This window comes from Gekko japonicus, unplaced genomic scaffold (assembly GCF_001447785.1).
Source record: "Gekko japonicus isolate JY-2015 unplaced genomic scaffold, Gekko_japonicus_V1.1 scaffold550, whole genome shotgun sequence".
Classification (NCBI taxonomy): domain Eukaryota; kingdom Metazoa; phylum Chordata; class Lepidosauria; order Squamata; family Gekkonidae; genus Gekko; species Gekko japonicus.
The window spans coordinates 327,698-347,524 of NW_015167070.1; the positions used below are offsets into that span (position 1 = coordinate 327,698).

The window sequence follows — 19,827 nt, forward strand, 5'->3', positions numbered from 1 at the left end:
AAAGAGTGTACCAGCCTTCTGGAAGTCAAAACAGTCAGAGAATACTAAAAAAAAGTGTAGTGTGGTGTTTGAGAATACACTGGAAGAAAAACCTCTGATTTAAGTAACTGTGAATAGCTTAAGAAACTGTTACTAGCCTGAAATATAAGAACTAAAGTTGGTGTATGTACTGATTTTAACTCAGAGTTAACTATATTGAGTTACCTCAGAAATTTTACCCCTGATTTCACGGCCCCACAGCAGGGAGAGAAAAGAATGGTTTGACAGCCAGAGGCTTACCTCAGTAGCCAGCCAGCCATGGATTTAAGTCAAATAAATTAAGGCGGGGCTCCTAATACTTCTCTCAAGTTCCTGGGCTGAGCAGCCAAAATATTATACTGTGTCAGAATGGGACAGCTAGACTCATTCAGGAATGAAGAAAACAATTAACTAGTGTGGCTCAATCACACAAGGGAAAGAAAAATGGAGGGATGACCAACCATAGTTTAACTAATAACTGCTCACAATTTTTTATTGTATTTCCAAATATTTTGAGTGTGGATGAGCCATGGCAACCAATGTCATGTCAAACACTATACTTTTCAGGAGAGAACAGCTCTGAAACAACTTGTCATTCAATTAATTTTTTAATTACTTTCAAACTCTTACAAGTTATTTACAAGTTGTTTTACAACAAAAAGTAAATTTAACATTCTTTGATAGTCGTCTTCCACAAATTGCTAATCCTATTCTGCTTTTACTTCATTGATAAATTATAATCCTTAATTAATCCAGTAGAATTGGCGCGCCTAGGTTAATATTTCTTCCTTTCAAAATTGCTCCAGTACAATTACACTTGTAAACGCTATCTCCCATAATTTCCCTTTAAATCTCCTTATTTTATAACCATGTGTTCTATATATATTTCATTTCTAAATCATTATAATAAGATAGGTTCAAATAACATAAAATAAAAAGTAAGATACAAACTAAAAATATATTTCTCCATTTCTTAGCTCTGCTCTCTTAGATTTTTACTACATTTTATTCTTCCTCTTCAAACTGGAGCTCTTCTAATTGGCATTCCCTTGCCCGGGACTCTGGAGCAATTCCGGAAAAGACTCTCGCTGGAGTCTTGCCCATTGGGGAGGTGTGTGGGGGGGTGTCCCAATAGCCGTACCCACGTGCTCCCCTACACTTTATGTTCCAGGCTGCTTTGCTTAGGGGGAAATATATAAGGCAAAAAGGGGAAAGAGAGAGGGGGAGAGAGAAGAGAAAAACAAAAAAATAACTCTATAGCTGCAATCTCCTCTGGTGTAGGTCTTTACAGTCTTCTGGTGCATTCATCTTCTTTTGCTTGTCAGTTCTTGGACTCCTAGCCTGAGTCCGATTCCAATGCCTTCAGAAGCTCTTCGCCAGATATTGTCATAAGCTGTGAGTGTTTTTCCTTGGTACGTGACCGATATATGTCCAAGCAGAAGCCATCAATACCTGAAGTTCTTCTCTGCAAGCTTTTGTGCAATTGGGCTCATATTTTTCCTAGCATTTACTATTACAAATGGGATATCTGGATATAGCTGAACCAAAGTGTCCTCAAGCTTTAGACCTCTGTTCTTCCTAGCAATTTCCAAGATGTTCCTCTTAGTCTTTGTGTCTTTAAGATCTGCCACGATATCAGGTATCAGTGTTGACGAGCCCATTCGGGGAGGGTTTACACTGAAAGCATTGTTTACCACTGGCCCCAGAAGCTGTATAATTCCTTCTAACCACTGGTTTAAAGCAACAGTAAGGTCCTTATTTAATTCAAAGTTCAAAGAAATTCTATGGAATTTCACTTTAGTTTCCCGTGATTTAGTTTCTAACAGCATTAACTTGCTTTTCGCCCAGCCTTCAAAAGTTTTTAATTCAGCTATTTCTTTAGAGTTCTTTTGCATACTCGCGGCTGTTATCTCACCCTTCTCCTGAGTTTCCTGCAGCTTTTTGTTGACTTCATCCAGCTTATTCATAATAGGAGTCATGCTGTTTCTTATCTCTTTTTTTGTCTTGTTTTAAGTCTGTCAACTTCTCCTGTAAATGTTGTTTGGTTAAAGAGTCCTCTCTCTCTCCCTTTTACTTGCGTGAGCTTCTACTTCCTCCATTTCCAACGAGGGGGGGAGTCCTCTTCCGAAGAGTCTTGGTTTTCTTGCATTGCTCTAGGCATTATTTTGGAGAGATTCTTGCCACCTTTTGCTCCCCTATTCCTCCCCAGTGTTTTGGTAAAGCTGTGTTATTTAAATTTCAGCCCATTTTTTTATTTTAATTCTATTGTAGGAGCCCGAAGTGGAGGCTGAAATGATAATCTGAATCCACACTTTTTCCTAAAATATATATATTGGGGATTTGATAGCACTGTAAATTCTACTAGTTCTAATTAAACTGGCTTGTAGATTGGACTACCTTTTAATTGTTTTTGTTTTTAAAGATTGGCTGATTTTATAAGATTTTATAAGAAGTGACTGAAAATATGTTAGTTAATTTGTCAGAAGTCAATGAACATTTTATTAACTTTATTATTATTCTCTATAACTGATTGCTTGCATTAACTTTGCCCTAATATGATCTTCTGTCTTGATAGTGTGTTTCAAAAAGGGTTGTGTTTTCTTTTGCTTCAGAGTTGTTAGACTACTTCAGTTATTTGTTCTATTATCACACATTGCTCTTATCAATTGCTTAATGTTTTACTATCTATTTGTATTCCTCTTTTATTATAATTTGTTTTAAATTAAAGTGCCATTATAAAAATGAAGCAAAAAAGATTAATTCATCTGCATAGAATATGAGTAGCAGTGTCATTTCTTTTTTTGTTTGTTTTATTTTATCAGGGAATAATACAAATAATAGCAAAGAAAAAAATTTTCTTCTGCGACTCTAATCCTGGCTAGGTCTCTAGGCAATCAAGAGAGAGATTGCATCATTATGTTTTGCGTTTATCTCTTATTAGATATTTCATTACAAGAGAATACATTTCAGTATTCTTTGAAAATATGCTGTTTGGGACACAGATATGTTTTAAAAAGGGAGTAACTTTGGAAGATCCAGAAATAAATACTTCACATCAGATGTGGCTTAAAACTAACCATTGCTTGCTTGTCTTTGACTGAAATTCTGTGATGTCATGGAATGTTCACAGTCAGCAATGTCTGTCAGCAACAAGAAGCAGTGGTTTCAGTGAAGGAAAGAAAATCCACTTTGGTTGTAATGAAATTTTCACACAGAATCAGAACAGAGAGCCCAGGTTGAAATCATAAAGTCATGAACATGTAAAGCTGCCTTATATTGAATCAGACCATTGATCCAGAGCCAGTTTGGTGTGGTGGTTAATTGTGCGGACTCTAATCTGGGAGAACAAGGTTTGATTCCCCACGCCTCCACTTGTACCTGTTAGATGACCTTGGACAAACCATAGTTTTGTCAAAGCTATTCTCTCAAGGACAGTTCCGGAAAGAGCTCTCTCAGCCCCACCTACCTCACAGGGTGTCTGTTGTGGGGAGGGGAAGGGAAAAGAGTTTGTAAGCCACTCTGAGTGAAGGGCGGGGTATAAATCCAATCTCTTCTTCTCTTCTTAATCTATCAAAGTCAGTACTGTCTACTAAGACTGGAAGTGGTTCTCCGGGGTTTCAGGTAGCAGTCTTTCATGTCTCTTCCTACTTGATCTTTTTAACTGCAGACACTTAAGGATTGAACCTAGAATGTTTGGTATGCAAAGCAGATCCTCTACCACTGAGCCATGGCCTCTCAAGTGCCAAGAGTAGCTAAGTGCAAAAGAGAGGTCTGGGATCAAGGCTGAGAGTTCAAATGTTGACAAGGAGAAAGGGGAAGGGGCACAAGATTATGATGACTGGTAAAAAAAATGGCTTAGAGTCAAAGGTGCATTCTCATTAATGGAGGAATCTTTGGCTCTAATCCCTTGTTTCCAGTCCTCATAATTTTGTACCCTTTACTTCTGTCAATATTTGATTTTTATATGGATTTGGACTGTTTTACTCATAACTACCCTTTATTATGGCAGGATGTGGTCCATGGGGTCACGAAGAGTCGGACTTGACTGTGCAACTGAACAACAACAACCCTTTATTATCCCAAGGCTAAATTTGGTTTTCACTTTCAGATTAATTTCCTTTTGTACACTATCTCATTGAGATTACATTTTCAGGAAATGTACCCTTTACCCAAAGAATCTTCCTTACCAGATTCCACATAGATAAACAGAATGCATCCCTGATTTGCAAAACCGTTAAAAACAAAACATATTTTTGTTACAACATCTGTGTTTTCATTGAAATAGAATGATCAGAGATTGCAAGGGATCGATCATGCCATAGCCCTAGTGAATTGAAGAAAGGTTTCCTATTTGATGAACCATTAACATTCTGGCTTGCAAAGCAAGCATGGATAGACGTTTGGCATGGCAGAAAGGGCAGAGCTGTGTTTTAGGAGCCTCAAGACAGAGAGGAAAGCATATCTACTGCAGAGGCAGATGTTTTGCTTGCACCCCCTGGAAGAGATAACCAATCTCATAGAAGTAAGGGCAGAACTAGAATTTGAGAGCCCTAAAACAGGTCAAGACAGAGGCAGATACGCTGCTGATGCTCTCAAGAAGGCATGCAGAACAGCACAACGGATAGAGAATAGATGATAGCTAACATTTCCTGTTTCTCTCTCTGTCTCTTGCTTATTGTTCAGTGCATGTGAGTGCATAGCAAAAATGCATGGTGGAAAATTAACAGTTCACTACAATGAGTAACACATCCAATATGGATGGAGATAATATATATGCACAAAACACAGTCACTGTGAGAGGAACACAGAGATCTACTCACATTATCAGAGTTGAATTGTGTCCACTCCAAAAAAAAAATAAATGCAACACAAACTATACCTGAATTAGTAGCAATAAATGGTGGGTGGGGACAGAGAAAAGAAAACCTCACAATCGATCACTCTAATCAGATCTCTCTTGAGCAATCAATCAAAGACAGGCAGTGAATCACTAACAATTGTGGTAAGCAAAAGAAACTCCTCTCTGGAACCTTTAATTAAACAAACACATAGAAAGTATAAACCATCTGTGCTAGTAGCAACAAGGAGAAAGGGGAAACTTTTCACTGGTCCAGATTATATAGAGATGAGTTTCATGCACACATCACTAGATATTCAGTATCAGTGGGTTATGGTGATCATTCACAACTGGATTATCCTGCATGGACAAGACAATCCATTTGCTTATAACTGTTATAGCCCAATAGTAGTGCAATATCCAGCAATGTGTGGATGCAGCCTTAACTTTTAAAGTTCTCCAAAAGCCACTCAGATGGTGCAATGATGGAAATGCTGAGCACAAAAAGTGCCAATTGGGATGATCCACTCAGAACTCTTATGATTGAACTGATGTGCATATGTCCTGATATGGAGTCACCATCTTTCCTTATTTCATCTTTTCCCACCATTCTGTTCCACAAAATAAAACTAGTGTTGTGCCAGCATAAACTGTCAGATTCCAGACACTCCCATATGTTGGAAATGTTTCCGTTCAGCTTCATAATAACAAATGACCATAATTCAAGACAGCAAAAAAAAAAATCTTACTTAAAAAACTGATTTGGGGGTTAAAACCCTGTTAGACAATGTCCGTGCATGTGCAGAAGTCTTTAAAAACAAAACTGCTGGAGTTTTGCAAGCTTTGGGGGTTGCCGTAATACACAGAGATGCCAGGAGAAAAAACCAGCTACTCTGATTTCATCAGATCTCAGAAGCTATGCAGGGTCAGCTCTGGTTAGTACTTGGATGGGAGACCACTGAAGAAAATCTAGGGTTGCTACTCTGAGAGGGAGGCAATGGCAATGGCAAACCACCTTTGAGTATCTCTTGCTTTGAAAACTCCATGGGAATATCATAAGTTGTCTGCAACTTGATAGTAAAAAAAATAGCAAACTGAGATGCTCTGCAAAAACTGGCAGGACAAGGAGAAGGAGTGGCCAATGAAAAAGGCCAGTGGGAGAAATAGGGAAGGGGGAAAGTGAGTTAGAGCCAGTAGGAAGCAAAGGGGAGCTGGACCTGGGAGATGCAAGCCAGTTCCAGTCAGGGCTCTTTTTGTATATTAGGGGACACACCCCTAATGTAGCCAATCCTCTGAGAGCTTACAGAGCTCTAATATGCAAAGGAGCTCCTGCTACAAAAAGAGCCCTGGTTCCAGTGATGAGGGGATGGGAAACTGGAGCCATGGCTGGCAGTGAGGAAGTGAGGGAGAAAATGGGATTTCTCCTCCCCCATGAATCTTTGTGAGTCACTGTCTTGTTTCTAAATAATTCTTCAAGGAAGATATTTATTAGTAAATATCCAATTGCCCATCTGTACGGGAAAATTCTTGCATGAATGGATCAAATCCATGGAAAACTTAGTATTTTCCAGGTGTAACTCTCATACTCAGTTGTGTCTGCTTGTCTTTCAAGTGATGTAATTTAGAAAAGGTATTACCGTGTTTCCCCGAAAATAAGACACTGTCTTATATTTATTTTTTCTCAAGAAGACACACTAGGGCTTATACCACAAATGCATAGAAATTCTGCAAGGGTTATTTTTTGGGTAGGTATTATTTTCGGGGCAACAGTGTAGATCAGTGAAAATATGTCAAGCATTTCCAGACAACACACCCCTGAAGGCCCCATTCAGTCCTGGTGTAAGGAAGGGCACAGTATGGGGGAAAATCGTATTGGTCCACCAACCCTGAGTAGAAATGTGCACATTACCAGTGTTCAATGGAAAGAAACAGCAACTCCCATTATATAAAAGTAATGTGGGAATGGATCCTGCATGCCCTGTTTAAAGCTACTGTAGGTCTTTAGAGAGTTGTCAAGATGTGTCTGTGAACTACATGTTGATAAAGCTTGGCTGTACTGAAAACTATAGAAAATATAGTTCAACTGTTCCAATCTGTTTCTATCGTTCACCATATGTGTGAAATAAAACTGGAATAAAGAAGGAAGCTAAACCAACTCTTAAGAGAAGCCCAAAGGCAGCTTTGAAAGCAATACATAATTGGTTAGCATAATTTCATATCCATTGTTTTATTCTTCCTTTGTTCCCTTCAGTTTATTGCACAGTTCTGACTTTACACTTAAATACCAGCTGCTTATCTACTGTGGAAGCTTCTCTAGTGTACACATTCAAAATCAGGGTGATATTTTAGGTTACTTTCATATGAAAGTTTCTGTGGGTGGAATGAAGATGACATGTGTTGGAATATATATATTTTACCAGCTCACTCTGAGGATAAATTGGAATCACCCATTTTGAGGGTTGTTTTAGTACATTGTTATACTTACTGTATAACAATTGTGAGGGTTGTTTTAGTACATTGAAACAGAAGCTCAAATCATTTCCAGTGCTATTGCAATAATGGGTGATTCCAATTTATCCTCAGAGTTATATTGATTGGTTGTGTTTTAACTGATGTTTTATATTTTATACTTACTGTGAATGTATACTGCTTGTCAGTTCGTGGAAGCCGTCCTGAGCTTGCTTGGCAGGGAGGGCGGGGTAAAAGTGAAATAAATAAATAAATAAATAAATAGAGTGAGTTGGTAAAATCAGGTTATGAGGAAGGGACAAGAGGTCTACCAGCCCATGCAGCCAAGGAAAGCATATTCCATTGATGAGATTCTTCTACTAGAACTGTTGGAATACTCTGCCTTTTGCTGAGCATACCATAATTTCTAGATATGACACATGATTAGAAAAGTTAGAGCCAAACCCGATATGATGCTGAGGAATCCATGGCTGCAGTCACACACATTAAATAATCCACTTTCAATCCACTTTCAAACTGGATTTTTACTGTGTGAACTAAATATCACACAGTAAAATATCAGGAGTAAATATCAGGAGAAACTTCCTAACTGTAAGAGTGGTTGAGCAGTGGAACAGACTGCCTCTGGAGGTGGTGGATGCTCCTTCGCTGGACATTTTCAAGCGGAGGCTGGATTACCTTCTTTTGGGTATGTTGTAGGGCTATCTTTCAGCTATGTTCCTGCAGAGTGCAGGGGGTTGGACTAGATGACCTGCAATGTCCTTTCCCATTCTAACATTCTATGATTCTAAGTGGATTGAAAGTGGATGATTTAGTGTGTGTGACTGCAGCCCATGACTGCCTTTCCCAGGAGACTACAGGAGGTGAAGTGACTCATGGTTTAACATTGAACAGTGCCTAAAATCTAGCCAGAGACATTAGTGACACTGTTGCCAGACCACTTAGAAAGAGTGACTTGTATCCAGTGACACAATAAGAAACATAAATGGACTTACTACAGTCTTACTTGTGCAAGATCTTGTGAAACACATAGCACTTCCCTCCCTATATATTATAGTACTCAGAAATTAGAAGCCCAAGATCTTGCGCAAATGGAAATGCCCGTGGGGATACAGTAAGTATAACTTAGCTCAAGTGGATACTCTGATTTGCACAAGAGTTCTAGTACATGTGGAAATTTTGTGCATGATCCAACCCATTGTCTTCAACACAATCAAACACAAGATACATATAAATGAAAATTTACCTTGATAACACAGTGACATTTTAATTTCAGAAAATGAAATTTCTCAAAAATGAGGGGGTTACATAAAAGAAAGTTGGGGGAGTGTGTCAGGCTGATGAAATGCTTTCAACAAGCTTTGAGGGTTGTTTTAATACATTGAAACAGAAGCTCAAATCAGATTTATACTACAGATTAGAAAGGGCATGAGGAAGGACAAAAAGAGGCCAGCAGTATTACGGAAGGTTTGAAAGGCATGAAGTTTTCCTTTAGAAATCTTATCCAATGACGGCAAAAAAGACAAATGAAAATTTAAGAGGAGGCAAACAAGGGACGAGTGTGAGAACAAAATGTTAATGGCATAAAAAGGAACAATGAACATTTCTTTAAATACGTCAGGGCAGGAAACCAGAGAGTCAGTAAAAGGACTACTGGACAACGACAGATTTCAGGAAGCTAAATGAATTATTTGCATCAGGCTTCACTGTGGAAGATGCACCATCCTGAACAACTGAGCAGGGGTGCAATCACACGCAGAATTAGCCGCACCATAGGCGCAAATGCCGGGTGGATTTTAAGGGCACGATCACACAAGAACATTTGCCAGGTGTCCCGTACCTGTTGGCAACCCGTTTTTCTCCGCCGCAGAAGTAGAATAAAAAAACACTAGGGAAAATCCAGTAGCAAACAGTTTGCTATGGGCCAAGAACAGACTTTCCCCTGTGTGATTGCACCAGCGCACTCTCACGGCATTGGGATGGTCTGATTGGGCCATCCCAACTCCATGCCGTTGTTTTTTTCCCTGTTTCAGTGTGTGCATCATCACACACTGCATAGAGAACACTTAGTGCGGAGGTGCAATTCATCGATCCCTGTTGAAGCACAATGGAAACACGTGGCAAAAAATACCCCCTGATTCACCCATGGGTGCATCTGATCACGCAGTGGCGGGCTGCCTCCGCAGCTCCCAGGGACTGTGTGATTACGCAACTGTGGGTCAAATTGCAACGGAGCATAGTCTCGCTTCCCCCCCCCCCCCTGGTGTCTCTCCGTTGGTGTGCGAGGTCTGGAGAAGCAGCATGCAAATCTTTCAAATAAATACTCTTCAGGTACAGCACCTCAGGAGCTATTAAATAAAACTGACAAAGGATGATGCTTTACAGCTAAATGACAAATAATTAACAGCAATCCCCAGGGATGGATGACATTCATCCACACTTTTAAAAAGAATTCTGGGAGGTTCTGTGAAATTATGGACTGACCACCATGTCAAGTAAGAAAGCATTATTCAGTCTGGAATTATTCATACCTAAAACAGAAGCCTTGAAAAAAGAATATCTATGTAGTTTCTACAAAGGGAAATTCTTGATTCATCAACTTCTTTGAGAATGTCAGTGAGCATGTAGATAAGTGGAGTCTAGGAGAAATCAAACATTTAGTCTTTTTTTTTTTTTTTGCTTTTGACAATATATCTCACCAAAGTTACAGAATTAAATTTATGAGAACAGACCGTCTTATCAATCAGGAATGACAGAGGAAACAGAATGTAGCAATAAATGGAAATGAAAGAGTTTTAGCAATGGAAGGAAGGAAGTGGTGGGGTCCGTGTGGGATTATTGAAATTTAGCTTAGTCATATGTTCTCTTGAGTCAGATGATTCCACAACAAAATAGTTCTGTGTTTGGGAGCAAGAAGCATTAAGCAAGATGTGTGTGTGCAGATTCATGTGGATGTCCACTTTGAAGACCAGATGGGTATTTTGGAATATTTTCATTCATGTTTCTGTTCTTATTCTTTTATTGTTATTAGTATTATCCTAAAAAAAGATGTGAGACCAATGTATGGATTAACTAGTGGGTTTTTTTTAAGTAATGGCTGAACTAGATCTGTTATCATTCCCAAATTAGTGTGTGTTCCTAGTCACAAGCAGCCTATCATGCTATCATGGCAACCAGCAAATCCACCATGGCTCCAAGCTTAATCAGCTTTAAACATTGACCTTGTTTATCAAAGCCTGCACATGAAACAATACTGTGATGTGTTAAGACTCATACCCATCCTCCCCCCATGTGTTGCTTCAACAGCTGGGGTTCAGTTGATGCTGCCCAAGGACCAGGGATATCTTCTCCCTGCTCACTCAGCTGCTCAAGCCTATGATGGGCGACCTTTCAAATGGCCTCAGTGCTTGTCAATTAGCCCTACCTGTAGCATTTTGCACTATTACTACAAACCTTGCTATGGCCTAATCAGTCAAATCCAGTCACCGCTCACAATGAGAATGTAAAGCAAGCAAACAATATCCCTCCTGTGGGCCAATTTGAAGAAGACCCCCCCCCATACACGCACATGTGTTTACTTCATTTATTGTTCACCTTCCTCACTGAGACTCAAGGCAAATTGCAACTAAAAATGATGTAATATAATGGAACAGTACCATACACAGAACCAACACAATAAGAGAATTCCCTAATATAGACAGTAAAGCAGAAGTACAAGATTAAAGAATACTGGAGTGAAACATTACCTTGCACACAACCTAATAGGTGGATTATGAAATTAGCGGAATTCTTTTTATTTAAAAAAGCATCATACAATGAAGACTATTTTAAATCCCATAATTAACTACATTAATTACAACTTTATTCACTTTATACAAATGCCTTCCTGAACAGTTACGTCTTACATTCTGTGGAACAATAGGAGCGTAACATTCCTTTTCTGTTTCATTAAGGTGACCAACTAGTTCCCAGTTATCCACAGGAAGGGTAGGCAGGCCAACTCACAGGAAAAGCCTGAAGCAAAAAAGGAGGGTAGAGACTGTTCTTTAGTCCTGCTTCTCAATCTTTATGCCTTTTGTGATCCAATTTCTCCTTTCCTTCTTGGGGCATGGAGTTGAGCCAGTTCTAGCCAGAGTCCAAAGTGAGCACTGTTGACCTCTTGGAGGAACTGACACCTGTTTGCAACAGCCTCTCACCCTCACCTCAAGAACCTGGTGTTCTCTTCTTCCAGCAACTTATCTTGAGGTTGTTGGTCTGATTTATCTGCTGAAATAGCTGCTTTTGGAAACCTTGATCTGAGGGTTCTTCTCCTTTCTTGTGGAAGAATTTCCCCGCTCTTGGAACAAGAAGATGTTTAGAGGCATGAAACAATATACAAAGTCTCTTTGTAGAATCCATCCAAGCCAGGCAGCACAGGAACAGCACTCCTCTGTATTGTGCCACGGGATACGAGATGAGAGAGTACTGGATGGGGGAGGCAAGACAAATGACAGATGAGACTGGAATACTCACTAGCTTGAGTTTGGCCATTTTCCATCTAAGCCTTGAAATCCTTCCTATATGCCTTTATAGCAACACAACTGATTAGACTTTAATACCACATCTACATTATTAGTCAGTCAAGCACTTAATATTGGCAGGGCTGAGTAATTAGCATGCAGGTGGGAACTCAATCTGAATTCAAAACAGAAAAAAATCTGGGAAGTTACAGTGTTTTCTGGTCCCTTTTGCAATTGCAACAAGTATTGCATGTTGTGTTTAGTATCTGGATTTGTTACACATGTAACATTGAAGAATGCTTAGTTGGAAATCACCTTGACTACGATGGGATCAAACTTGTTCAAATCCCAGCATTTTAAATTAATTGGCTTGTGAGTTCTATTTAGTTCCTTTCTACTAGAAATATATCAATAAGTTGTTTCTAAATTCTAAGAACTATTAATTGTTACAGCCACTCTAGAGAATAATAGAGCACTTCTGATCTGATTGTTAAAGTAATTTACCTTGAGTACATACACTACCAGAGTGAATTATGAATTGAAGATAATATGGTTATAGTTAAAACAATAATAGACTTCCTTCTGACAAAAATGGGTTCAAAATTTTTCCCTAGTGAATGGTATGATTGTCTGGAAAATAATTCTGCAAGAGTGCACTTTAAAATAAGTGTATTACATTTGCTCTCTGGGAGTACAATTGCTTCTGCACGGCTACAGCCTCTTTATGGAAATCTTGAGTGTGATTTTTTGGGGTGGGGTTCAAATTTTATATTATCATCAAAAGTTTTACTTTTTTCCTGTAGATGATGATGAAGATTACAGAGGAAATAATGACTTTGGTGGCAATTCATTTTTAAATACCTCTGGCACTCTACACATTCAGTTTGTGGTCATTGAATGTGTATGGTGGGGGAGTGGGAGCGGGAGCATGTTGGCAGGGCCCTGCTACCAAACTATGTGCATTATATCTGTCCAGACGGACTCCTACATTTATTTATTTATTTATTTATTTATTTAATTCAATTTATACCCCGCCCTCCCCGCAATGCGGGCTCAGGGCGGCTTACATAGGGGCAAACGCCAATATAAAACATAATTAAAACCATTTAAAATCCAACAGTACAAAACATTCATAACGAGTTACTGACTAAAGTGCTCTAGGTGTTCTACATGAAATTTCAGAGGTGGCATATTCCATTGAATTCCATGCAGTGGCTTGTGCCCAGTTCGCTCTCTCTGCTGTGATCTTATTCCTGTCCCATTATGCACTTTCAGTATAAACACAAATGGAACATTGGGAAAAGGTTTCTTTAATGGACACAAATTCAACTGAAGTTCAAGTTCATTCTTAAACTCACATGTGAAAAAGTCTTCTGGACAAGAATGTAATTTTGGCTTCGAAAGATCTCAGCATTAAACGGCTTTTCCTTCTGGCTGCATTTTTATTGGTTTCTCATGACTGTAAAAGCTACCAGAGAGGCAATTAAGTTAATAGGTGTGAGAAAAGATACTAATAATACAAACACCGATTTTAAGACTATTTCATTCTACAGGGTTTTTTTCTTTTTAGACCATAAAAAGGTTGCTATTGAGCAGAGAATGTGAACTATAAACTTGTTTGTGCCAGTCAATTAAGGAAGTAAGAGTTTATCAGATTCAGAGGAGGCAGAAAAGAACTTCTCGAAGACTTATCTGAATCAGTTACTGCATTTGCTAAAATCCTGAAGGTTTATAACAGCAGCTCCTCACCTCCATTAGAGATCTTTCTATTGCTAGCATAAAATCTGATAAGACTAACAGTGTTATTACCCCACATAATGCTTTGCTTGAGTATTGTGAATTTTGTAATACTTCTCTGATTTTCAAGTGAAGAATATGAATTGGCTTTATGGTAAGGGTGACATAAGAACATAAGAACATAAGAGATGCCAATGTTGGATCAGGCCAAAGGCCCATCCAGTCCAACACTCTGTATCACACAGTGGCCAGAAATACCAGTCCCATCAGGAGGTCCACCAATGGGGCCAGGACATTAGAAGCCATCCCACTGTTGACCCCCCCCCAAGCACCAAGATGACAGAGCATCACTTGCCCCAGAGTCCCTATCTATACCTTGTGGCTAATAGCCACTGATGGACCTCTGCTCCATATGCTTATCTAATTCCCTTTTGAAGCCGTCCATGCTTGGAGCCGCCACCACTTCCTGTGGCAGTGAATTCCAAGTGTTAATCACTCTTTGGGTGAAGAAGTACTTCCTTTTATCTGTTCTAACCCGACCGCTCAGCAATTTCATGGAGTGCCCACGAGTTCTTGTATTGTGAGAAAGGGAGAAAAGTACCTCTTTATCTGCTCTTTCCCATGCATAATCTTATAAACCTCAATCATGTCACCCCTCAGTCGTCGTTTCTCCAAGCTAAAGAGCCCTAAGCGCCTTAACCTTTCCTCATAGGGAAAGTGTTCCAACCCTTTTATCATTCGAGTTGCCCTTTTCTGCACTTTTTCCAAAGCTATAATATCCTTTTTAAGGTGTGGTGACCAGAATTGCACACAGTATTCCAGATGAGGTCGCACCATTGATTTATATAGGGACATTATGATATTGGCTGATCTGTTTACAATACCCTTCCTAATAATCCCCAGCATAGCATTGGCCTTCTTTACTGCAGTCACACACTGACCTAATGTACATATTATGCAAACTATTTGCTAATTATACAAATCGAACACATTAATTGTTATGCCATTCACCATTTTCTCCTGTCACAAAAAAGTTATGGAAGGCTCATAAAAAACATATCTTTACTTGACTCTTTGCTCAGGCTAGGATTTCTTACAACTATCTTCTAGAACAACTGCAAAGCTTGTGTGTGAGAGAGAAAGATGGACCAAAACATTGTGTCCTCAGGTCTCCAGTTCTGTTACACCAGCAGTAGAGAACTATTGCTCTTTAACTAATGTGCAAACAGAAATTCCCATGAAGGAGATTCTTGTTTTGTTTTGTCTCAAGTCTTGAATCCTCAACAGATAAATGATAAAGCCAAACATATTTTACCTTGCAACACTGAGCCTGCATAGAAATAGAAGATGCTCATAGCTGAAGTAAGATTTGGGCTGCTGTCGTTCTGGGCCTACCTACTTCCTATTGATTTCAGTAGGGCTTCATGGGTTTCCATGAAAATTTGGGACTAGGACCACAACCTCAAAGTCAAATTCTAATTTATAACATTCAATTTACAAACATCCATTTAAATAGGACTACCTAAGCCCATGTGCTTAGTATTTTAGCCTTAAACATCTCCCAACAATATACAGTCATATTGAGTCTGAGAGTCTCTCTGCACACAAAGTTAAAAAAATGACTATAAAACTCAAGATTAATATATACAAGAGGGTGACCTGCGACACTCGCGGGGGGGGAGGAAGCAGCAGGAGTCGGGAAGTCGGCGCTGCTCTCTCTCCCTTCCCCCCTCTAAGCTGTTAAGTCTTGTGAGCAAAGATTCTACTGTGTGAGCGTACTGGCATTAAAGTTGTGAGCGAGTGATTTGGCTACTGCATAAATCAGTTTGCTCTGGAGCCCCATCCTTACTGAGTGAAGACAAAAAAGTGTGAGCCAGAGGCTAAAAACTGTGAGCTCGCTCACACTCATTCAGCTTAGAGGGAACACTGGACTGGAGTCACTCTGTATATAACAGGCAGGCCCGTAGCTAACAGTCGTGGGGGTCGCGCCGCCGGGGGTTTCAGGGAGCGACCTCAGCAGGGCGGCTCCAGCCAGTGCGCGGGGGAGGGGGCGCTCTCCCTGCCGCCGACATCTTCTCCGGCGGAACAGACCGCCGTTCTCTGGGAAGGGGGATCGGCGCTGCCCGTCCGCCTGCCAGAGGAGCTGCAGGGAGGCGTGGGGAGCGGCTCCCGCCCGGACAGGCCGCAGGAGGCGCCCCCTCCCCCGCCTGATGTCACACCCGCTCCGGCTCCCCTTGGCGGGCAGGAAATGTTTCCGCGCGAGGCAAGCTGGACGCGGGTGGACTCCGGCGGCGGCGCCCCCCATGCCCAGAGCACCCCTGGTGCGCCAGCCCGGGGAGAGGGAGGGTAGGGCATGCGCGCGGCCATGCAGGCCTGGCGAGCCTGGAGGAACCGCCGCCCCCTGCCTGGCCGCGGAGGAGGAGGCCGAGCCGTCCGGCTTCTTTGCCGTCTCCTCCTCCCGAGGAGACCCGCCGCCGCCGCTGCTCCCCGCCACCTGGCCAGCTTCCTTGCCTCCTTGCAGCACCTGTGGGATGCCGGAGAAGGAGGTGGCGGCGGCGGCAACCACAACTGGCGGCAGCGAGGGACGGGGGAGAAGGGGGAGCAGAGAATCAGGGGAAGGGGCCCCGCAAAATCCGCCACCGTGAGGGGTGAGCCGGTCTGGGGCTGCCCCTCGCTGCTCTCCCCACCCCCCTCCCCCGGCTCCGAGCCGAGGGCCGAGCGACCGCTCGGTTCTCGCTGCTCTGCTTCCCCCCCTCGCTCGCTGCTCGCCGTTCCCCTCGCAAGCGGCGGCGGCCTTCGTAGAGCCCGTGCACATGCGCACCGACTCTTGCACTTTCGGGGGGATTTAAAAATCCCCCCGAAATTTCCCCCCACATTTGGCATTTTTGTGCACACGTTGGGAATGGCCCCCAGCTGCCCCCGGAGCGCTAATTTAGCGATCCACACTCCGGGGGCAAGTTGGGAATTAGATATATAGATTAGTCCATAGTCTCAGCTAGTCTGTTGAACCCCCAAGAACTACTATCAATTTCTGGACAATGGGCTATACTACTGCTCCACTTCCACAGAAGTCTACAGAACCCGAATATGGTTTTGTAGTCATACACTATCAAAGGATATGCTGAAAATCAGTATATGAATTGAAATATAAGAAGAAAGAAAGAAAGAAAGAAAGAAAGAAAGAAAGAAAGAAAGAAAGAAAGAAAGAAAGAAAGAAAGAAAGAAAGAAAGAAAGAAAGAAAGAAAATTACATGATATATATCCAACCTACAATAATGGTAAAAAAAGACAAGCTATCAATAGAGTGAATTTAGTAAATTTTCTTTAGCTAAGTTCAGGTGATTAGTAATCCTTTAAAGTTCAGTTTATCATGGAAATGTAGAACATACATGGATCTTTCCAGCTGGAGCTGTATTAATTGCATTTTGTTGGAGGATCTTTCCTTTTCTGCTTTATCCACTCTTTTGTTAATACTCTCAGTCTGTTTTTCCATCTTTTGTAGTGTTTTCTCAGTTGCTGAAGTTCTTTTATCCATTTGATTCAGTTCTTTTTGGATATTGTCCAGCTTAGTGTTCAGGTTAGTCATCCGATCCATTAGAGGGCGCAGTGCATTTGCTAACAGTGAAGAAAAGTCTCTAGTTACTTCCTGATTCTGGGACGGAGTCGTTGGTATGTTATTTCCATTCATGAGTTTTTTCTTCGGCACCTTCTGCCCTCTCCCAACCATAATATCAACAAGAAGTAAGTTTTCCAAAACAAGACAAAAATTATACGATATAACTCTGCTTTGTATTTATTAGCAGTCTTTGCGTTCACTTGGTTTCTTATGCGCTTAACTTAACTCAAAGTCTTTTTATTTCCGATTTAAAACTACTTTTAAGATTTGTTTGAAAGAAGGGGGGGTTCTTGAGTTCCTCTCCCCCCACGCTTTAAACTTAGGTGCTTCCAATAACTACCAGGGTCCAATTCTTTTTCACCTGAGCATTGCTTAACTCACAGTTTGGAGTCCTGGAGATCTTTTGGAAGCATTTTAAAGTTTTGATCGTGGCCGCTTGCTCTGGCAGTGGTCTCTGGGCACCATACTGGCTCCACGGTGACAGGATCTTTCGGGGGAAAGGTGAGCCTCAATTCCTTGGCCGTAGCCTTGGAAGAGGCTCTCCTCAGCTCCCCAGGCTGGAGGTCTCCTACTACTGAGACCCCAGGGAGGTCTGGGACAAACTCAGACCTCTCCTGTCAGCCGGATCTCAGCGCGTCCCCATCAGAGCTAGACGGGACGTGTCTGAGTGGCGAAACGCTGTTACCGGAATTCTCAATTAGTTGAAATGTTATTCCTTCCTTATTATGATGTTTTGTATAAACTTGTATTAGGAGAATTAAAAGCAAAATAAAATATTTAAAAAACCCAGATTATTCTAATATTTTATCAGCTGCCATTTCCTCCACCTGACAAAGCTTCCTGAGAGCTGTTTAGTTTGTTGTTGTTGTTTTTTACCTCTACCCCCATTTATCTTCTTTTTAGATTTTTCTGCAAACCTGGGAGTCCCCCAAGTTTGTAGAGAAATCTCTTCTCTTTACATGGGTCCAATCCATGGATTTAAGTATCTGTAGATGGGACCATGTTGAGGATTATATTATATTATATTAGGCTTTATATGGTTGAGGGAAAATGGGTTTTATTTTTGTATGATGTTTTATTTACTATTTATGTACTGTAAGCTCTCTTGAGCCATGGGGAAAGGTGGGTTATAACTGTTTCAATTAACAAATAACAAAGTGAATGATTAATAAGACTGTGTACTTTCTATTTCCTGTTGTGACAATCTGTGTCTTTTGAGTACATTTTATTCATCTTCACTGCATATTTTTACCTGTATGACCTTGCAAGATATCAAGAGGTGTGTCTGGAAGAATTATAATTTCTTGCAGCTCGATGTATGTGATTCTGTCCAAAAGAGGACTTCTTTCTGCAATGACTGATGAGAGCCCTGGTAGTATTGACTGATCATTAGAAATATTTATATGGCAGATCCCTTGAGGTGGCAGCAGACTTATAGAGGAGATTAACTGCATAAAGAATGGAAAGAAGGGGAACAGTGCAAGTGGGTCATTACCAGCCCTTGACTTCAGAAGGCATGGAAAGCATGTGAATGCTCCTTATTGCCCTTCTGAAAGAAAAAATAGACCTCTGTAGCTCCCATTTCCCAAGTTCTTTGAACCAGTATGCATGCTCATGGACTTCCTTAGGGGCTCCCTTCATTGCTTTGTAAAGGCAAAAATAGCCCTCATTCTTGTATTAGATAGATAAATAGAGAGATGATAGATAGATAGATAGATAGATAGATAGATAGATAGATAGATAGATAGATAGATAGATATTTATTTATTTATTTTTTATTTATTCGGGTATTTCTACCCCGCCCTACCCCGCGAACGGGCTCAGGGCGGCTTACAGAGGCCTAAGCCGTACATAAAATTCAATAAAATTCAATAAAATCACAATCACAACCAATAACATAACATTAATAATAACAATGTGCTATAATTCCAAGATGGTCTACAGTTGGTGCCCACAAGGAGTACTCCCTGTCAGCATTAGTTATAATAGTCGTTCCCGTTAATTGGCTGATCTTGCTGCCGTGTAGTTCATATAATTCACCTCGTCGCCAGGCTTCAAGGGCACTCCAGCTTGATGGTATTTCCACCGTTGGTGGTGGTGGAAGCGGCGGCCCCTATATAAAGGCCTGGTGGAAGAGCTCCGTCTTGCAGGCCCTGCGGAATTGCGCAAGATCCCGCAGGCCCCTGATCTCCTCCGGGAGCTCGTTCCACCAGGTAGGGGCTGCCACTGAGAAGGACCTAGCCCTTGTAGTAGCATATCGTGCCTCTCGGGGACCCGGAACCACTAAGCGGCTCATGGTCCCCGACCGAAGTGCTCTTGGGGGTATATACGGGGAAAGGCGGTCCCTCAGATAGGTCGGACCCAGGCCATATAGGGCTTTAAAGGTAAGTACCAGCACTTTGAAGCGGATTCGGTATGCTATTGGCAGCCAGTGCAGCGCCTTCAACCCAGGCTTGATGTGCTCCCACCTGGGGAGGCCCATCAGCAGCCTAGCTGCCGCGTTCTGCACCAGCTGCAGCCTCCGGATCAGCAACAAAGGCAGCCCCATGTAGAGAGCGTTACAGTAGTCTAGCCTTGAGGTGACCGTCGCATGGATCACTGTGGCCAGGTCTTCGCGGTCGAGGAAAGGGGCCAACTGCCGAGCCTGCCTC

At 41.4% G+C, this 19,827-nt stretch overlaps 1 protein-coding gene across 1 annotated transcript in view; it reads left to right on the forward strand.

Moving 5' to 3' along the window:
• KCND2 (potassium channel, voltage gated Shal related subfamily D, member 2) overlaps window positions 1-19,827 on the forward strand; it is a 487,828-nt gene that overhangs the window by 172,350 nt on the left and 295,651 nt on the right. The window lies entirely within an intron of this gene.